We start from the raw sequence: 21,231 nt of genomic DNA on the forward strand, positions 1-21,231 counted from the left end.
ACAATTTGAACATTTAATTTTCCATGTTTTGGAGTGCTGTTGTGAAGGCAAATGAAATTGATTGGTGTTTATAACTTCAACCATCTGTTTAAGGTATTCACCGAAACCACTCCAAACGAGAATCACGTCATGTATATATGTATAATATTTCACAGTATGCTAAGAGAGTGAAAGGAGGTGACCATTCTTTGCTACACCCACCTAAAAGCAGATCGGCATGCGATGGAGTGAAAACGACACCCATCATTAATAAAATGCTCAACTCTGGGTAACAAAGTAATTTTCTACCTCAATTCTGTAGCATTAAAGCCAGAATAGTGCCCAAATATAGCCCCTGGGCATCAAATCTAGTCCTGCTGGCTATTCTAGCCACATGCAACGCCTCAGGACATCCTGGTTCTTATAAACGTGGCTGTGTCTTGGGCTTAGGTCCTCACATCCTTCGTGGCTTTGCTGAAGAAGATGACGTTACACACTTGCAGTTCTGTATCCGTAGTTTGTGTTGCACACATTTACATAGACAAATGCGGACACCCCTTCTAAATTGCATTTGGCTATACCCATTGCTGACAGGTGCATAAACACAAGCATACAGTCAGGTAATCCCTATACCCAAACCTAAGCTGTAGAATGAGTCTGACTAAAGAGCTGAGTGATGTTCCACGTGCTACTGACCTAGGATGCCACCTTTCCAACAAGTCAGATTTCTGCCCTGCTAGAGCTGCCTTGATCGCTGTTATGCTGGGTACACACTTAACGATGGGTACCCAGCCGGTGTCTCGTACAGCGGGTCGTGGCGGGAGTTCTGGCATCGGCAAGTGCGTATATACTTGCTGCCGGGAGCGATGGTACGACAGCAGGGGCCATGCTGTATTTGGCAGGATGGCCCCAGCTAATGATATCGGCTGTTGGACCTACATGCAGGTCCGACGGGTGATGCCGGCGCGCGCATTGTCAGCGACATAGCGGGTACACACTGCCCGATGTGGTCGATATGTCATCTAGTGCGCAGGCTCTCAAACTCGATCCTCAGGACCCCAACCAGTGCATGTTTCCAGGTCTCCTCACTGAATCACAAGTGAAATAATTAACTCCACCTGCGGAACTTTTAAAATGTGTCAGTGAGTAATGAATACACCTGTGCTCCTGCTGGGTGACCTGGAAAATGTGACCTGTGTGGGGTCCTGAGGGCTGAGTTTGAGAACCCCTGGTCTAGTGTGTACCCGGCTTAGGGGCTGCGTTCGTGCAGCGTAAATAATCTGGTAGCTACGGAATCGGTATGATTTACTGCCGAATCCCGACAGCGGCTGGCCGACATGGGTGAAAATCCCGATCGTCCCTAAGGTAAGTATTGACTAACCTAATTCCGTCCCCTAACCCTAACCCTCCCTTAGGGGTGCCTAACACTAACCTTCCCCCCCAGTGCCTAAACCCCGCCCCTTCCCCGCCGCCTAAAGCTAAATCCCTTGGGGGGGTGCCTAACCCGAACTCCCCCCGGGGGTTGCCTAACCCTCGCTGGGATTAAACAGTCGGGAAGCCGGCTGGCGGGATTAGGTCCGCCGGCTTCCCGACTGCATACCGGTACCTACAACAGCAGTAGTCCACACAAGCTCACAGAATGGGACCACCGATTGTTGAAGCACGCCTGGATGGCAGGAGAACGCTGCCAGCCTGAATGCATACTGCCAGCCATAATGTTTGGTGAAGGAGGAATAATGATCTCTGGCTGTTTCCATGACTTTGTCCATGTTATTCAAAATAAGACGGTAATTCGGATGTATGCAACTGTAAATTACGCGCGCAGGTTTTTCCCAGATGCTCATGGACGTGTCTACGTGCAATTAGTAATGCCCTTGTACTATATCTCATATAACAGAAGACACAGGCACACCAGCCCAGTGTACGTGTAATGTAATGGGAGTCAAATCTTCATCAAACGTATATAATTTTTTTAATGAGTCAAATCTTCATATAATGTTTATAATTCCAATGGTCAATAAAGACCCCGTTCTCTGTATTCATCGATAACCCTGTGCCTTAATTTGTAACAATGAACGGCTTTCGAGTGCCCACATCGTCCCTGGCACAGAACAGAGCCTTTCCCAGCATGCTTTGCTCATGTTCCCAAATGATATCAGCACAGCATTATTAAAAGTGGTTAGGACTTCTGCCACGGTTTACAAAGCCCTGCTTAACATGCCTTTACTTTAACCCGCAGGCTGCGTAAATGCATGAATTATGAATGAAAATAAATAGTTTTTCCTTTTTGTTTTTATTTTTATTTCTTTCTTTAAATTTTCATCTATTGATGAAGGCGGGAACAAGAGAACAGCCTGGGGTACTTTTTGTTTAAAAAATTCATAATAAAAATAAAATGAAATTGCTGCCGTCTGCCTTGGAACACACTGTTGTCCTGCAGATATTTTAAATTAATCTCCTAGGGGTCCTTTCCAAAGTTGTAATTGGGCACGGACAAGTCACTGGTTTGGACTTCTTGTGTTAAGCCTTAGATTCCTTTAGCAAGACTTGTTTTATTGCAGCAAGAGAACTCCTATTGCTGTTAAATGCAGTTTCCCTTTTATGGCCGGATTCAATTAGCTGCGAAATCGGCCGATTTTCGCCCCAAAAAAAGAACCAGTCGAAAATGAGAGGTGCAAAAAAAACAAGTGAAAATAGTCAAAAAAGTCAGGAAATTGCATCTTTACCCCAAAAAATGGCTGACGTACATCGGAAAATAATTTATAAGTGTATTATTGACCGTAAATAAAAGTATTTACGGGATTTAAATTGTGTTGGTTGGTGTCAATTTGCGTATATGTAAAAACGTTAAAACTATAGAGAGCAATTGTTTCCAGGAAATTACTGTTCCACGTAAATTTGGGGTACGTTAAAATGGATGCAAGTATATTTTTTTGTCGGAAAAAACACACTTTTAAAAAACGTTAAAAAATGTGGGGTATTTTATTATTAGTTTTGAAAGAAATCCCCACATTTTTTTAGTCAAAAATAGGGATTCTGCATTTTTCTTCACCTGCTCTGGGATGGTAAAATCTTTTCATCTGTTTTCACAGGTTTTTTTGGCGAATATCGGCCGATTTTGCTGCCAATTTAATCCGACCCTTAGTTGCAATACAATAATCTGTTCTCCATAAATGATCGTAGGCGGCTGTGCTAGAAGACCACTAGGTAACATTGGAGTACAGCGTGGTGCTTGGACACGTGTTTGCAGGATGTAACAAGCCTGTCAGTATTTGCAATGCTGTAGATGGTAAGCTTTTGGGTGCAGGCATTGCTTTCCGTTACCATGAAATAGGCAGTTTGGGGTAGGAGCGTGGCAGCGACAATGAGTTTGCGATAATGTGATCGCACGACACTCTTGTGGGAGTGTCGCAGGTGTGTAGCTAGGGTTCCGTGCGTACGGGGAAGGTAAGCCTGACTCTGGCACCTAGCATGGGGCTGTGTGTAAGTGCCTATGCTAAGGACTGTTGCAGATGTGGCCGGGAAAACAATGGGAGGAGCAGCTTTATGCTTGAATCCGCACAGATCCTGGCGTTAGCCCTACAGATACTCACATTAGCATAATTAGTCTAACGCCGTTATCTGCAAATTCAGCCACTTTGCGTCCAAATCGGCCTCTTAATGTCAAACCGTGTGTATATGCAGCCCGACTGCTCTCGCATCGGAGACAAAACCGTACCGTTGTCATTAAGATTTTTAGAAGTTGTTTCGATTACGGAATAAGGACGTTTCCTCTTTTCAAATTTACAATTTCAAATGCCCAATTTTCTTTTCGTGCTCCACTCTGCCAGTTACCCGTAATATGCTTCTAATAATTATCCCTATTTTTTTTCAATCTGTACACCTATCCGGCAATAAAATGTCCATGGAAATAAGTTTATAGTGTGTCAGCTGTGCAGTAATGAACCACTGGAGGAGAGTAGTGGCATGGACTACTGAGGGGGCTGCAATGGGCAGGCAAAATTGCCCCAGCTGCTGGTGATCTGGGGGGGGGGGGTGCCGGTATTTAGCACGAGACGTCCATTTGCACGCTTTTCCATTCCGCACTTGCCGCTGCAGAAGAAGGAATGTGTATGTACATTATCTAAAAAAAAATTGGCATAGCAAAAAAAAAAAAAATCTTCAAAGCTGAAGGGGAAAGAACCCGTCACACCGTGTCACATGGGCAACTTTTTGTCAAAGCATTAAAAGCGATCAGCTATCACTGTTTGATGTGGCAAGCCACAGCTATTCGGAGTACTACACAATCCCATGTGTTTTTGTCACAAAAGCAGTGCTGCCGCTTCTCACCTAAATTATGGGGAACGTGAATAAGAACAAATAAAAGGCATAAACGGCGTAGAAATGATGTGCATAACCAGATTCGCATATAGGTAGGTAAGTCTGGGGCGCCCTTGGCGTTAGCCAAGGGGGGCGGCGCGCGAGGTCCCTCTGCAATTGGCGGTTGCTGGAAGATTATATTCCAGCAGCCGCCCAGTGGGTATTTCTGACCGGTCGCATTGTTGGCAATCGATGTGACCATGCCAGGAAAGTGGTTACGTTTTTTTTGTTCCAAATCATTAAACAGGGTAACACCATAGATTTCACTGAAATTTACTGCTTACCTGTCATCCCCGAAGCAGAGCATGGTCCCCCTACAATTACATTGTGAGCATGGACGCCATCTTCAGATGGTGTACGTTCTCCATGCTCTGCTCCTTCCTATGGGAAGTAGTCCCGGGTTGCAATGATGCTTCCATTTGAATCCCTCCGCCCTTGCTCGGATTCCTCTGTCGACTGCCGGGTTCTTTGTGCGGATGCGTAAACCCACACACCACGGATCAGCTGTCCCCACACCAGAGCAATGTTGAATTGCTACGGTCATTTTGTATCCACTGCCGCTCTGCGCAGCAAGATGGATCCTTAATTATCGGGGAACATCCGGCTGTATATTGGTTTTAACCAACAAAATGGCTGCCTGACGCTTGTTTTTAGTTTTATCAGACCATGATGTCCTCTTAGATGGCATCGGAGTGGGATGTTTAATTCACGTTTAAGCAGTTTACACGTCTCCGAGCACCCTGTGCTTATCAGCTCCAGCTTCCGTGGGTTAATCATTACTCTGTTCCCCGCGCTGCCACCCCAGGTATCTCCGCTTAGGGTTGCTATGTACAAGAGAAATTAGTAAAGAAAACAATCTAGTAATTATTTCCGTTAAATGCGGGTCGAGTGCTTACTTTCTTAATTAGCAGTGTAGCCAGGCTTTTAACCCTTTCAGTATTCCAGCTCTTAATATTAGCGAGAAACACTTCACAGCTGGAAGATAATGGCGGCATTTCCATGTAAGATACATGTTTCTACGTTCTATACAGCTAGTGCATGAATAATGACAGGACGCAGGCAACTGGAAACACGTACTTTGTGCCAGCGTGTGAGTTCTCCTAGCACCGCGTGTGAGTTCTCCTAGCACCGCGTGTGAGTTCTCCTAGCACCGCGTGTGAGTTCTCCTTGCACCGCGTGTGAGTTCTCCTTGCACCGCGTGTGAGTTCTCCTAGCACCGCGTTTCTCAATAAGCAGCAGAAATATCCCGCGTTCTCCTTTTCGGCAGATTGATCAGACGCTGCTGTGATTGGAAAATAACATGTCACACTGGTCAGTATTTAGGCAGCACCAAAAGGCAATGTACATACTTGGCCTACATCGTGATGTCCGTGCACGCCTTTGGGGATTTGAGGTAAAATGCACCATGTAGGATGCCATTGCCAGCATACAAACCCCGTCCCAGTGTCACATCACCCATACATCGCTGCTCATAGAATTACCCCCAAAGCAGTTTATTGTTATGTAGAGAGCAGCATTGGGGTAACAGAAGTTGAACAAGCTGACTGACATGTGGTGGTGTTGGCATTGGAGGCAATGTTCAAACCCACTTGGTACATCACAGCTGCTGTGGAACTGCACGTATCACAATGCCCTGTCACTGTTTTGCTGTTAGGGTGGGGGGGGGGGAGGGTTGGATGTGTAGTTAAACAGCAGCTGAGTGCCACATGCTGCCTACCCCCATCTCTGATATCTGCCACAGTCCCATTTCCAACAGCAATAGGTTTCTGTTGGGGCTGCATAATTGTCAAATCTACTTGGTTCCAGAATGCAAAGCATTCCGGTGCTTGGCCCTGGCAGATGAGGCCACCTGAAGATGGCTTTAGCCCACAGTAGCCTACTGGATAATCGATCACCTATTTTACTGGACTTGGGGGTATGACTTCTCTATTCTAGCTCACACTGCCCCCTCTCACATTCAGACCCGCTCGCAAGATGCGATCGTGCGCTGGCAAAATGGGGCTGGATATTTAAATTAAGCACTCGCACTGCATCACCTATGGACGCCCACTTTGTTTTAGCGAGCTACGGCAAAATGCGCTCGCAAGTGTCTAAAGACGCCCCATTGCCACTTGGAACACACGTCATCTCCGGGAAATTAAGGATTAATCCGGACCATCGTAAGCCATCAGAGCTGCTCGCAACCCTTGGGGTTGCCTTAGCCTGCCGCGAGCACAGCGATCAATGTTGGCTAAATTACATGCAGGTGACTTGTACAATGATACTACTTTGCTAATTATGCAACCCCTGTAAACGGCGTTTTGGCGGCCTGACACGCCTGCGTTCGCACATCCACTCCACTGTTCACAAGCACCTTCCCCTGTTACCTCACACAAACGGCGCTATCTGTCACTCAAAGCAGCGACCTGATAGTGGCTTACGTGCAACCAAAATCAGATTGCAGTGAATGGCTTGCGCACGCGCACTGCGAATTATACGCATGCGCAGATGGCCGAAAATTGCTCGCCTTAGCGAGCGGGTCTGAATCAGGTCCTGATTACACTGCCCCCTCTCTTAGGCTGCACTGACCCCACTCACTGCTCACGCTTTCCCTCCTAACAGCTGACACTGCCCTTGTAACACTGCCCTCACTCACAGCTTACTGCCCCCATTACAGCTTACTGCCCTACGCATAAAAGCTCACTGCCCCTCCAGATCAATCTGCCTCCCCTCACAGCTCGATTCCCCCACTCATAGTTATCACTGCCCCCCTCACACTGCCCCTACTCACCACTCACTGTCCAACCCCCGTCACCACTCACGCTTTCCCCCCTAACGGCTCACACTGCCCTCCTAAACGGCTTCCATTTACAGCTATCACTGCCCCCATCACCACTCACATTGCCACCCCTCTGCAAACTATGGTGCTGTGTCCTCTCCTTCTACTGGCCACCTCCTTGTGTTGGATTGCTGGCCTCCATAGTCTGCACCTGGTTGGCTGACGCGGCGCCAGCCGAGTACTATAAATGACAGCCCCCCTCCGCGGCGATCCTCCTCCTAGCTCCCCTGCATCTTCACCCTGCCCACCTTCTTACCTACAGCCAGTGCGGCCTGTGTTAGACACAGACACAGGGCCTGCGCTGGCTTTCATGCAGCAGAGACCTGTCCCCTTGTCTGCCATTAGAGGGGGGGGGGCCCAGCGTGTACTCTCTTGAGTCCGCCCCTTGCTGTCTGCTCACTATATCTTATGCCACGTGACTGTGGTTGCCATGAAGAAAACTGTGTGTAATACCGTTTTACCACTGAGAAAAACAGAAGCTGTTGCTTCTGTTCATATAAGGCCCCAACATTTGCAAAACAAACCCTTTGTAATGAATATAATTGCTATTAGATAAAGGTTTAGCTGCCGCTGTATGTAAAAGCAATAAATGTATCATTAACAAGATTTTTAAAAATGAATGACACAAGAATTGTGCATCTATATTTCTCACATATTACAGTTTATGAAACATTTAAAATTCTCAATGCAGTTCTAGTCTACATACAAAATGCAAGTAGAGGTTTTTTTTAAGTGAAGCTAAGTTGTGTCCTAACAATTACAGGGATTCAGGATTCACTTTATAATTTTTTACTTTTTATGAGTATTTTTTTATTGCAACTTTATTATTTTGAATCAACTAGAAGGTGGTAAAACCTATATTACCCTGCAAATTCAGAGGCTGATGCCAGTCAGAAGTTCTGATGCTAGGTGCACTGTGGTGGTCAGGTCTTTAGGGACCCTGTGTCATACAGGACGTTTGGGGCACTGTGTCGGACAGGACGTTAGGGGCGCTGTGTCAGGCAGGACATTAGGGGCGCTGTGTCAGGCAGGACATTAGGGGCGCTATGTCAGGCAGGACGTTAGGGGCGCTGTGTCAGGCAGGACGTTAGGGGCGCTGTGTCAGGCAGGACGTTAGGGGCGCTGTGTCAGGCAGGACGTTAGGGGCGCTGTGTCAGGCAGGACGTTAGGGGCGCTGTGTCAGGCAGGACGTTAGGGGCGCTGTGTCAGGCAGGACGTTAGGGGCGCTGTGTCAGGCAGGACGTTAGGGGCGCTGTGTCAGGCAGGACGTTAGGGGCGCTGTGTCAGGCAGGACGTTAGGGGCGCTGTGTCAGGCAGGACGTTAGGGGCGCTGTGTCAGGCAGGACGTTAGGGGCGCTGTGTCAGGCAGGGACGTTAGGGGCGCTGTGTCAGGCAGGGACGTTAGGGGCGCTGTCAGGCAGGGACGTTTAGGGGCGCTGTGTCGGGCCGTACGTTAGGGGCGCTGTGTCGGGCCGTACGTTAGGGGCGCTGTGTCGGGCCGTACGTTAGGGGCGCTGTGTCGGGCCGGACGTCAGGGGCGCTGTGTCGGGCCGGACGTTAGGGGGCGCTGTGTCACGCAGGATGAGGGGTGCTTTATAATATATGATGATAGGGGCGCTGTGTCAGGCAGAAATTTGGGGGTGCAGTGTCACGCCGGACGTTAGGGGTGCTGTATGAGATGTGACGTTAGTGGAGCTGACAGGTAGAACGTTAGGGGGTGCTGTGTCATGCAGGATGAGGGGTGCCTTTATAATATATGACGTTAGGGGCAGTGGCGTAAGTTCATCCCAGACGCCCGGAGGCAAGTTATAATTTCGTGCCCCCCACCCCCCCCCGGTAACACCCGCTGACACTGTAATGTAGCAATTCGCATTCTAACAGGCTATAGATAGACGAAGGCAGCAGCTGATGGTCTGACATGGGGCTCTCCACTAGTGTATGGTGGCTTCTCAGGTGCCGGGAAGGGGTGCCATTATTGAGCCATGTATTAGGCGGCTGTGACGGTGGACAATGGAGGAGGTGCCCCTCCAGAGCAGGAGCCCGACGGCAGGCTCCTCCATTGTCTCCCATAGTTCTGCCCCTGGTTAGGGGTGCTGTATCAGGAAGAAATTTTGGGGTGCAGTGTCACGCCAGACGTTAGGGGTGCTGTATGAGATGTGACGTATGGGGAGCTGTGTCAAGCAGAACTTTAGGAGTGCTGTATCAGGCAGAACTTTAGGGGGCACTGTGTCACGCAGGACATTAGGGGTGCTGTATGAGACGTGACGTTAGGGGACGCCATGCCAGACGTGACGTTAGAGGCATTACATAGGGGGCGCTGTGCCAGGCAACCATCTTTTACGCAGGAAACCAGTGATCGAACTGTATTTTGATGCCTGTTATCAGAGTTCTGGTGTGGTGCATGGGAGTGGACATCCTTAGAACACGGCTTTCCCTATGTGTCAAATATATCATGAAGATACATTGGTGCATCTGCCTGTGTGTACGGGCGTCCCGCCAACCGTACGTACACTGGTTTCATGGACCCGCTGACCTTACAACACTGGGCGAGCAAATTTAAGTGCCCACCCAGTTGTGATGTTAGCCCAGACATCGAGCGGATGGTCGGTAGATGTGTATAGCTTACTAATCAGACGCTTTGATAGCGGAACTGTCTGCTGGGATGTGTAGTACCACAGCAGCTGGAGGGACGCATGTTTAATAACCCCTACTCTGCACTACTGGCAAATCCAAGGACTTGCCCCACAAGTTGTGTTTTGCCTGGAAATCTGTGGAAGAAGCAGTGCGGTATGGATACCCATCAACTTCTGCACCACGCTGCATCCGCTGTCCACACAGACAGTAGTATGACATGTAGCTCATCGGTGGCTGCAAGGAAATGGTATCTGCATCTTGTGGTCACATGCACATCGCCTATGTCACTTCTGTCAACTGTACTCTCTATCCTGTTATAGGTTCTGTTCTGATTGGAATGCAGCTCGCGTAGAACCTTATGTGAATAAGCCCCATATCTTTCATCTAGTGTTAGTCAGACAGGATGTCTATGTGGTACGGCTTGAAAAGCTCAACGAAACATCCTTTGGTGAATATTTAATAAGTTTTTCCTACCATTTATATCCTATTTACTCAGTCACAGCATGGCGACGTTCAGATTGAACCCAGTCATTGTGGGCTCCACAAGTCCGCCATCGCTGTAGTTGTAAATTTTCTTATTTTACAAAGCAAATCATGGTGACTATCACATTTTTCTGTATTTTCCTCTTACAATGTTGCGTCTTCACACCCTGCCTCTCTTGCCTTTGCATCCTTGCTCATCAAACATCTGCCAGTTTCACTTCCCTATGTGTAAAAAGGAAGTTGGACAGTTAAAACGAAAGTCGTGGCTCTTTTAACGGTCACAGTGTCAGGCCCTGGACCTCGGCGTGCCGTGTTGCTCTGGGGTGCTGGATGGGGTAGCAATGCGTAAGCTGCATGCACAAGAGAAGTCCTTGCCAACAGATCATTTCTTTTTGTTAGCTGTCTGCCAGTTCCATCTATTAACTTCCCTAATGAGGGGGACAGTTTCCGATTTACCACAGGGGAGAGTCACCCATCATCACCAAAGAGCCGGACCAAGCTAATTTAGTATGCGACACGTTTTACGTGCACAGGTTGCGTCAAGTATAGAGATAAACAATGGCTACTGGGACAGGAATTGTAGCTGAACCCACTGTATGGTGGACACCACTAAATTGCTCCCGAGTCGAAAGGCGATGGTTTTAACCAGTCCAATTGTTGCCTTACACTGTCCAGATCGGCCTAAAATAATTGTTTAATTGTGATTTGTATTAGAATATGTAAACTCGCTGTATATAGCTGGTGATAAGGTCAAAGTCGTCTCTACCTCTATTGAAACTAGGCCATATATGAACTATCCCTGGGCTCTGGGGGACAGGGGTTGTTTTGTAGTTTGGCAAACTTGCTGTTGGTTATTTGGCGCTTTGGCGGTGCAGCTGGATGACGTTTCATTAGCGGATTATTGCCAACATTAGCCAGCTGTGGTTATCTACTGATTGGATATAAGGGCATATCCCAAATCGATCCATTTGGTTTTACTCAGATAATTTTCTTGATTTTGAGCCCTAATCGGTAAGAGGTAGGCGGTATCGCTGGGCATATGGGCACACGTATGGCCAACGTGGCATAAAATAATTAGGAATTTGCCCCTTGACACTGAATATTCTATAAATCTGTAATTTGTTCATTGAAACTTTTTCATTGTTGTGTATAGATGGTCATGTCGCACCATTTTGCTCATTCTAGTTTATCCATGAGTTTTTGTTTCTTTTAAAAAGTGAAATAGCAAAGTAAAATACTGGATAAGTTTTTTTTAATTCTTAGCCTGACATTTTTTTAATTATTAATGCTCTTGTCCACTAGGGGCGCTGTCTCTGGTGTTGGCAGCTTATTTTCCTTCCTTCTAATGGATACAAGTAATAAGGTTCTTTGTTCTCTGGAAAAAATAAAGGTAAAATGCTAGAGGTTGTTTTCTTTCATGAAGATGGAGAAATGTAAATAAAATGAAGATTTAATATTAGAGAAAGTTTAGAATTATGGGGGCAGGTTTTGCCATCATTCATTTATGTTCATATCTTGACTTAATGAAAAGAAAGGTGAGCATTAGGAATGGTTACAGGCCCTTTGTTGCATTAGGCTTAGGTAACCTTCGACTCGTAAGCTCTGGTGGCACTACAAGTCTCAGCATGCCCTGTCAACCTGTGGTGCTTTGGGCTGTCTGGGCATGCTGGATCCTGTTGTTCGCCAGCAAGCCTCTGGCTTATACATGGTAAATTGTATTTGTAGTGCTGGTCTTTTTGTTTGTCTAGATGTCCTGACCATGGTGATAGACAGGCAGGTTATCCGTGACAACTGGCATTGGGGCTAGATTGCAGGAGGCTGTATAGGTGACCCCAGGGCCATAGGTCATCACCCCCCTGACTCCACATATCCGTCTCCATAACCAGTTTCATTTCATCTTTTTTCTGTTCTCTTCTCTGTATGTTTTGTCCTATAGTTCCATTCCTAGCTGTCCTTGTTGTCTCTTTTCTCATATGCTTTTATTACTCTCCTGCTGCTGCTCATGTGTTTTCTCTCTACACCTACCCCCTATTTATTACTCTCTCCTCTGACACTTTTCTCCCAAACCCCATCCGCTATGTCATCCTGTCTCACCTCCTTTCATTCTCCCTCACTCCTTCTTTACCTCTCCGGACTGTCTCCTCGCTTCTCTCCCCTCCTTCCATCACCTCTCAAACGTCTTTCCCTCCCTCTGTCACCGTTTCCTCTCCTCCGCTGTCTCTTATTCGCACTTTGTTTCTGGATCTAAACCTGTTGATAAAGAATTATAAACAAGATATTCTATCTATCTATCTATCTATCTATCTATCTATCTATCTATCTATCTATCTATCTATCTATCTATCTATCTATCTATCTATCTATCTATCTATCCCAGAACCGGTTGCTCCTCAGTGACCTCACACGTGTTCCGTACGCCCAAGCTAACATATTGTGAAAGGTGTATCCCATTTTAGTGAGATCGACAGGAGGGTTTTGGAGGAGATTTAGGGATTATGGGGAAGGGAAGTGCAAAAATGGCAACTGTGCTTTAACGTACAAACTAGGTAACACAATATATTTCTTCCATCCATGTCATAGTAGTTTATGTTAGACACACACAAAGGGGAAATAACAATACCCTGGGAACTATTTAATGCTATCTTATATGTGTGTAAACCTAAATAGTGTCTGCTCTGTGTTTCCAGAATGGAATGAACAACACACAATGTCCTATGTAACACTTGGTTATACTTCCTCTATTAGAATAGGGAAACCTCCGGGAAACACTCATTTGCACTCGTTTTCCCCTCTCCTTCTCGTATTCCTCTAATTTTTGTCATCATTCATTTTGTAACTTCCCTGTCGCTCATCCTCTTTATCTCATCATTTCCCCGCTTCTCATCCCTCTATCTCCGCTATCTCCTATAGAAAGAAGTATTGGGTGCCAAGGGCCCAGCAACCATCTTCGTGGCCAAGGTACTGTTCCCTGACACGGCATAGATTATGCCGGCACATGGAAACCCCTCCTAAAATGAGCCATTTACAGGGAGTAGTGAATTTATGGTCTTACCTATAAACATAGATGATATTGGCAGTGGGTAACAGTGGGCCCGCCACACGCACACTTAAGTCTGATGAAATGTGCAGTCTATAAATAGTCTAGGAACTAGTGGTGTCAGTGAGGCACGAGGCACCGAGAGCCTCCTGCTTTAATAATGCCATTATTGCCTCAGCGCACAAGATGGCTGCCTTACTGCAAGTAAATTGTGGGCGCGCTCTACTGTGTGAAGGAGGATTGGTCAGTATCGGAGCTCTTTATCCACTGTCTATCTAATATGGGGATCGTTCCCAGATGGTGAATGATACCTTATTGTACAGAAAATGAGAGTGTATTTTTCATCATGTCCTTAAGGTTTGTAAAGAGCGTCAATGTGATTTTGTCTGGCGCTGCTTATCTCCAGTGTGTCTCTTTCCACCTCCCCCTCTGTCTCTTTCTTATCTCCTACCCTGATACTGAATAGTGTGAATTTGGTCATTGGCTCCTCATTTCATTTGTGTTGGAAAACACAATACCATGGCCTTCACCAGGGATGCTGGACTTACAACTCTCAGCATGCGCGTCAAGGCAACGGATTATTTATAATATGTATTTTTTTTTCATTATTATTCACTTAAAAGTTCAAAGGATTCATTATTGAGTGGAATTAATTGTCATTTAGTAAATAACTAAACACAAACCTCACAGTTTAGAGGGGTATCCACTAGACGATTAAGTTGAACGATAACGATCATTCAATCGTTTGCAAATCGTTTGCAAAAGTGTCTAAAATGACCAGCGATGCGCGTGCCCGCTGGTCGTTTAGACATCCATCATCTTTTAAACATGCTGGTCAATCTGAATATATCGTCAGGCTCAGCATGATGCCAGATGATTGATGAGCCTGCACTGAGCGACTGCTCGTTCAGTGCAGGCTCATCACAGACTGACAAACTGCTGAACGATTACAATGTCGTAATCGTGCCGTCGTTTTCAGATCTTGTAGTGGATAGGCCCCTTCTAAGTAATGATTATATTTAGATCGCTATTGGATCATTAAAGTTTATGCCTTTTTTTTATCTGTTGTGCAATAATTTACAATACACGGGTATTTTCCACGTTGCTGTGTAATTTATATTGCATTAGGAACAAAACCATAATAAAACAATACTGGGTAATAAGAGACACACAGAGAGAGGTGATAGGGCCCTGGGTGGTCTCTTACCATGACACGAATTTGTGTAGTCACTTCCCCCAGCGCACCACAAGGTTCTGTGCTCTTCGCTGGATCTTCTGTCTGTCTCATTCATAACCTTGATTAAAGGGCAGCGTTTTCCAGGTGCCGTTACTTGAAAAGCAAGCTGTGATTCTTACACCAATATTGAAAAGAGAAAAAAAAAAAATAAGCTAACAGGAGCCATTAAAGGTGCGGAAATGAGATCTCGCTGAGGAGACAGTTTTTATATCCGTGATCTGCTGAGCAGTATGATATCACCTTCCACCTGTGTGACTGAGCCTCCGGCAGCCAATATCTTGGGCCTGGGAATGAGCTGACGTTATGGCCACAGACGCAGTTTGGAACAGTTTTCCAGTGCGGAAATGGATCTATAAGCCACGTTCACCTACCTGCGTCAATTCTAATCTATCTTTAAATAAAAAAAAGAAAATGGGAAAAAAAATATATAGATATTCATATAATATTTATATAATAATAAAAAAAAAAAAATAGAATTTTTTTTTTCTGTGTCGATCCATTTTTAATGAAAACACAAATACTTAGAGCTGTAAAGGTAAAAAGACACCTCTGAACATTCTCAGCATCGCTTGTGTTTTCTGTTCTGTTCCTTCATTACTAATGATCTTCGCAGATACATCACGGATTATATAGTACGGTCTCTGTTTCCCTAGTATACAGAGCAGCAAGCACAGCAGCTGAGTGGTGCCTTCCGTTTGCAGCTGTCCAGCATTGTTGATAACTTCATTCATTGGGGAGAGGGGCAAATTACATTTCTGTGCGAAGAGCCGAAGGAAAAATGATCCGTGGATGTATTAGGCGCCAATAGGCAATCCGGCTGAGGTTGCAGAAGGAGACTAACGAGACCTGCCTAGAACGACCTACATGCAGCATATACAGGGGATATTAAGAGCCTTAGGAAAGAAACCCTAGAGGTGGATGTACTTTAGTAAATGCATGTAGATAAAATAAGGCATAGGAAGAAAATCCAGGATCATGCAGGTAGGACATCACTTTCTCAATTGCACTGTGTTCATGGTCATCATACTATATGTACAGGTAAATGTTTTGCTCTATAGTATGACATATAGTATGACATCAGCACTCTCGACAGCGCAACCAGAGTATTCGGTTGCAGGAGCTTAGATGCCCATTCATGGTGCAATTGGGCACCCTGCTCTGTCCCCCCTCACATCTTGTTTGCTGTTGTCTGGTTTGGCCCCACACTTGTATGTATTGAAATGAGGAAAATTCAGCAACTCCCCAATCCGCTGCCTCTGACGGGCTCAAAGTAACAGAAGTTCTGTAAATGGAACCCGCAAGGTTATTTATTCGAGGGGAAAAAAAAAAAAAAAGTGAATAATTTGTAACTTCCAGTACACGACATTGTGTAAAGCTGGGGTACACACCGGGGGTGATGTCGGGGTAATTTACCGTTTTGCAATGACAAAACCCCTCCTACATCACTCTGTGTATACGGGCGGCGATTGTGCACTCCCGCAGCTGCTAGCCATGGTCGCTAGGTTTGATGTGCTGCACATGAAATCTAGCGTTATCGCTAGCGACAGAGCACTTATCGTTCTGTCATTCATTAACTCATTCCAGTATGTACGGGCAATCCCCATTCAAGGGCATTCGTTCCGATATCGGAAGGAATGCCTGTCGCTCAAGTGTGTACCCAGCTTAATATTATAGATCAATGTTTAATGGTAACATTTTTATAGTAACTATAAACACTGCCGAAATATGTGACATATTAGCATGTGTGGAACTATAAGTGCTGTAATGCCAAGCTTGCTGTGGGGTATAGTTCTACAGGAAAAATATGCTTTCAAACAGGATGCATCATGTTCAGTTTCTAGAGAAGACCTTTATTAAATAGTATTTAATGCCATCATGGTGTCGGTGAGAACACTGGAGGTTTAAGTCTAGACCTGTGGTTCTCAAACTCTGTCCTCAGGACCCCACACAGGTCACGTTTTCCAGGTCACCCAGCAGGTGCACAGGTGTATTAATTACTCACTGACACATTTTGAAAGATCCACAGGTGAAGCTAATTATTTCACTTGTGATTGTGAGGAGACCTGGAAAACATGCACTGTGTGGACCGAGTTTGAGAACCTGTGGTCTAGACCATCCGCAAGATTTGTCCCAGTGTGACCTTGCTCAGGCATAATTTACTGGGCGGCATTCACACTTTATACTGGTCAGCTACAGTGGAGTCCTGAGGGGCAAATGTTGGTTTAAGGGTTTGATGTGAGCTGTAACAATGGGGTTAAGCTGGTTAGTTTAGCAGAGGTAATGGGGACTACGAGGGGAGTGACGGAAGATATCAGATGGTCAAGAGCGGTCCTCTAGAACCCTGGTGGTCTTCACACCACCATATCTTTGGTACAGAGATGTCCGATGTTTCCGAGCTCGAGAAATAGGAACCAACACGTGTTACAAATCCAAGCACTGCCCTGTAAGTGTCTCATGATACAGTCACGGTAGGATGCTTGTCCTGACAAACGTTGGGATAACACGATGCGATGCCTTGTGAGTTTTCAGCAGTAACTGGTTTTTCCTCCCGTGTTGGCGAATACCAGCCTTTGCCAATACAACAAATACCCCTTGACTTGTTAAACAGCTTAAGGTCTTGCAGAGGCATCGTGGATGAGCGGGCAGCACCGGCGGACACGCATTCCCATTGATTAGCGCCTGAGCTCAGAACAATATTACACAACTGGAAGAGAAAAGCTCTCACTCGGAAAGGAGAACATTGCTCTGTCAGGCAGGAGAGCTGAGACTCATCCATTGTTTAATAATTTAATTCACTTAACAGACTCTATCGGATTTGACTTTTTACTTGATTGGGCAAACAGGGCCTGGAAACCCAGGGGTGCAGCCGTGAAAGGGGTTTTGTTAGGAGGGAATGAAAGGTGGAAAGCTTGTAACGCCCTGGGGAAAATAGCAGAACGGACTTTACTACTCGATCACATATCACAAGGTACAGAAGCAATTATTGTAGTGTGTGTGTGTACCTGTGTGTGTGTGTGTGTGTGTGTACCTGTGTGTGTGCACGTGCTGCTCCCTACTTCTCTCGCTGATACCTGTAATAGACTAACATTGCTCAAAGGCGCAAATGTGCACAAAAACCCATAGCAATCAGTCACTTAGCTGTGTCTAGTGTTACCGCGGCTGATACGTTTGGCCTGATATATTACAGTGTGTATGACCCAAAAACCACCCAGGTGCCTGTGATATGGATCAGGAGTCTTCAGCATGCGGCCCTGTGGAACTACACATCCCAGCATGAAAAAGGATGTATGAGGCGCTGGTGCCCTAATGGCAAAACTGTGGCAGGGCATGCTGGGATGTGTAGTTCCACAGCAGCTGGAGGCGACGCATGACGAAAACCCCTGGTATAGATGATTTGTCCAATTTAAATTCTGTTAGATACACTGTGTAGCAAAGTGTATCTAACCAGTGATTATAGATATTATGGTTATTACAGAGAAAACCCCCTACAGTCCGTCATTTAAATTAAAAAATGTACGCAGATGTGGACCTATCCTTTTCTAGGGAGCGCCTATATATAAAGAATACATGGTTTAGAGCAGGGTTGGGGAACCTTTTTTCCGCTGAGGGCCATTTTGTGATATATGTAACATCATTTGCGGGCCTGGTGCAGGCCACGCCCCCTCCATGTTATGTCACACAGGGGCGGGGCCACAATCGCCGGTAATGACAGCAATGCTCCGGGGAGCTGTAAGGGCAGCAGTGTTACCGTCAAGCGTCCTAAGGACGCTCCAGGCTGCCCTTCTGCATAGCCCATTCTAGGCACCCTGCTAGCCAAATGAGGCTAGCATAAAAAAAGCTCCGAGGGCCAGACCAAATGACTCCGGGGGCCTTATACGGCCCTTGGGCCTGAGGTTCCCCATCCCTGGTTTAGAGACTCAGCTGATCTCTGTCTCTATATGCCTGTGAGATATAGGGGCTATGTACTACGCCTCAGAGTAAAAGTACCAACAAATCAGCTCCTAAGGGTCACTTTACATGCTGAAAAATGACAGGAGCTGATTGGTTGGTGCTTTATCTCCGTCCACTTTATCTCTCTCCTAGGCTTGGTACTTAGACCCTATAGTTCGAGACCATGTTCTATGATCACTTAGGGATAATGTGGGACAGAGGGTACGGAGCACTGCGGTATATGTGTGCGTTATATAAATAACTTGCTCAATAATAATGACCGCAATCTGAGGCCAGGTCCATTTGGCATGAGCGCTGTGTGGCCATGTTGCGGGGATGCGGCAATGTGTTGGCCATTGGCAGGTGTTGTCGCCATTATTGCAGGCTTGTAAAGCCGAGCGCGGTTGTTTTTTCCACCAATTGGTTGCCGTCTCCTCTCTGTCTCCAGATGGTGACGTTGGAGAGAGCTAAACATTTGTTATTCAGTAACAAGCGTTACCTCTCATTGGGCTCTGCTGAGAGATCAGGGCCCCCAGTCCACCTACAGGGATTGGGCAAGTGATTTGTTTGTCTGAGTCTTCATGAGAACATTGGTGTGAGTCCTGTAATGGTTCACGGCCCATGTCTAACGATGTGTCACGGTGTCCACATCACAGGAATACTCTTCCTTGTGTTCATGTGCCGCTAATGGCAATTAGACCATGTCTCCACATACTCCCATCTCTCTTTGTAAAGTCCACGGAGACGTGTAACACTGCTGACGCTTGGTGTCTCTTATCTTACAGATATTTCCTTGTGGAGATTTGTTTCCCTGAATGATGAACAAAGGTCTTGGGAGGAAGCTCCAGGTAAGCGTGAGACTGCGGCTAGTAGCTGGTTGGGTTCCTCGGAGAGCGGTTATGGAAATGTTATGTGTTTATCCCTCTGCGAGTTCATTCCTGTGACACAACTGCAGCTGAGAGTACCACTAGCTGTGAATGCTCCAATAGCAGGCGTCTTGGCTTCTCAATATGGGGGAGGTGCTAGTGGGGGATTGGGGGTCTGTCCTGCTAATCTCAGCTTTGTACCCTATGTCAGGATCCGTACCTTCAGCTATTGTTATTAAGGGGGAGATGCATTCTAAAGACCACAAATTGCCCATATTGACCAAGCTATAATTTAGACAGCACTTTGTATACAGTGATGATATTGGTAACTTTTAATATTCCCTGTTTAGAGTATATTTCCCCTTCTGAAGCGCTTCTGAAATGAGCCATGTGACACAATTGGGGCGGGGCTGGTTATTAAATACATTAATAAGGCAGATCGCTTTTGCAGGTGTGAAATGCGTTTCTAAAAAAACATCTAGTTACAGTGTCATTGGTCGGCAAGGGGTAAGGGCTGAATGGGTGGCTGTTTTGGCATCGGCTTGTCTCTTATTGCATTCAAAAGAACCTTTCTTTGAGCTTCCATTGAATGTGTGCCACCATATACTCAGCACTACAGGAATACCGTTATTTCGAGGGGAGGCAGGTAAACAATTAGTGAGTATAATGTTAGTACAAAGGGCGGTGCGTTACGTGACATTTACTGCCTGGCACCTGTATTTGCGTACAGTGCAGTAATCGGCCCATGCCGCACATTTTATTCTTATTATAATTCCTCTCGGGGCTTCCTTAGAGATTGCCTGTCACTGGCTCCTGTAAGTGTATTGCCTTCACGTAGTTAGCAAACGTTCCAGTGACCTAGACTGGGAGTGAGCGCTTTACGATGATCCCACACTCCGCTTCCGGGCTGCTGGTCCACACTATGGTCGCTGCCACGCCGGCTTCCTCTGTACCTGCAGCTCTCCTGCTCTATGGTCTGAATGAAGACGCCGGATTTAGGGACCTCTCCCACAAGAACATGGAGGCAACGTTCTTTTTTATTTTTTGTTTGGCTGAAAGACACCGAGCACAGTAGTCACATAATAAAAGGACTTGAAGCAACCCGATGACCAGTCCTCTTTAACAAGGTACAAACAGCGCTAATACACTTAGCAGCCACTAGGTTCGGGACGTACCGTCGAGCACGCGGTGATAATAGTGTACGCTAGGGCATTGGTGCATATGATGCCTGATATTGTATTTCAGCCGGGAAAGTAAAAACAAACCCACTTACAGAGTATGTTTCCGTTTAGGGGAACACAGGGCCTGATTATAGAGTTGTACGCTATTCCGATATTTACGGAAAAACTGCGCATGCTTCTAAGTCGCAATGCGCATTACTATAGTCGCTCGCACCGACTCCTTTTTCGCGGTGTGATTGACGGCCATGAAGCGTTTGGGGGATGTAACGGGGAGGGGCGTGTCATGACACATCCTGCAGCTGCGGTCCCTGACGCGAGGAATATGGCCTCTGGCGTCCCAATTCTCCCAGCCATTCTGCGGGACCATAGACTCACTCAGGACTGCAACAATCAAATGATTTGCGACCGATGCCACGTCCTTGTGCACCGATGCTGCAACTTTTTACGCAGATGCTTGGATTTGTGAAGCCGCAGGCATGCGTCTCAATACTTCTCCCGGCAGCTGCGACATTTGCATGTTTTCGCAAAGCGCAGTTTGGTACAAGTTCGCAGCTGCGACAGCAACAGTGTACTACTCTGAATCAGGCCGATGGTGTTAAGAATCTAGCTGAGATCCGAAATGAGAGCGATCCAGCCGATGGCATTACGAGGGCCGGCCGGCGCTGTACAATTGCCGTCACTAGCCAGGATAATGCTGTGGGATATGG

General features: G+C 46.4%; 1 protein-coding gene across 5 annotated transcripts in view; it reads left to right on the forward strand.

The window, feature by feature from the left end:
• MEF2D (myocyte enhancer factor 2D) overlaps positions 1–21,231 on the forward strand; it is a 178,196-nt gene that overhangs the window by 53,372 nt on the left and 103,593 nt on the right. For 4 of the 5 annotated variants that reach the window (XM_088449651.1, XM_088449655.1, XM_088449656.1 and 1 more), the window contains exon 2: positions 19,263–19,325. The exons of the other annotated variant lie outside the window; for it this stretch is intronic. The gene's annotated coding sequence lies outside the window, so the exon portion shown is untranslated. The remainder of the gene's footprint in view (positions 1–19,262; positions 19,326–21,231) is intronic. 5 annotated transcript variants of the gene reach the window in all.

The sequence above is a fragment of the Taudactylus pleione genome, unplaced genomic scaffold, assembly GCF_031769625.1.
Source record: "Taudactylus pleione unplaced genomic scaffold, aTauple2 ptg000490l, whole genome shotgun sequence".
NCBI classification, from domain to species: Eukaryota; Metazoa; Chordata; class Amphibia; order Anura; family Myobatrachidae; genus Taudactylus; species Taudactylus pleione.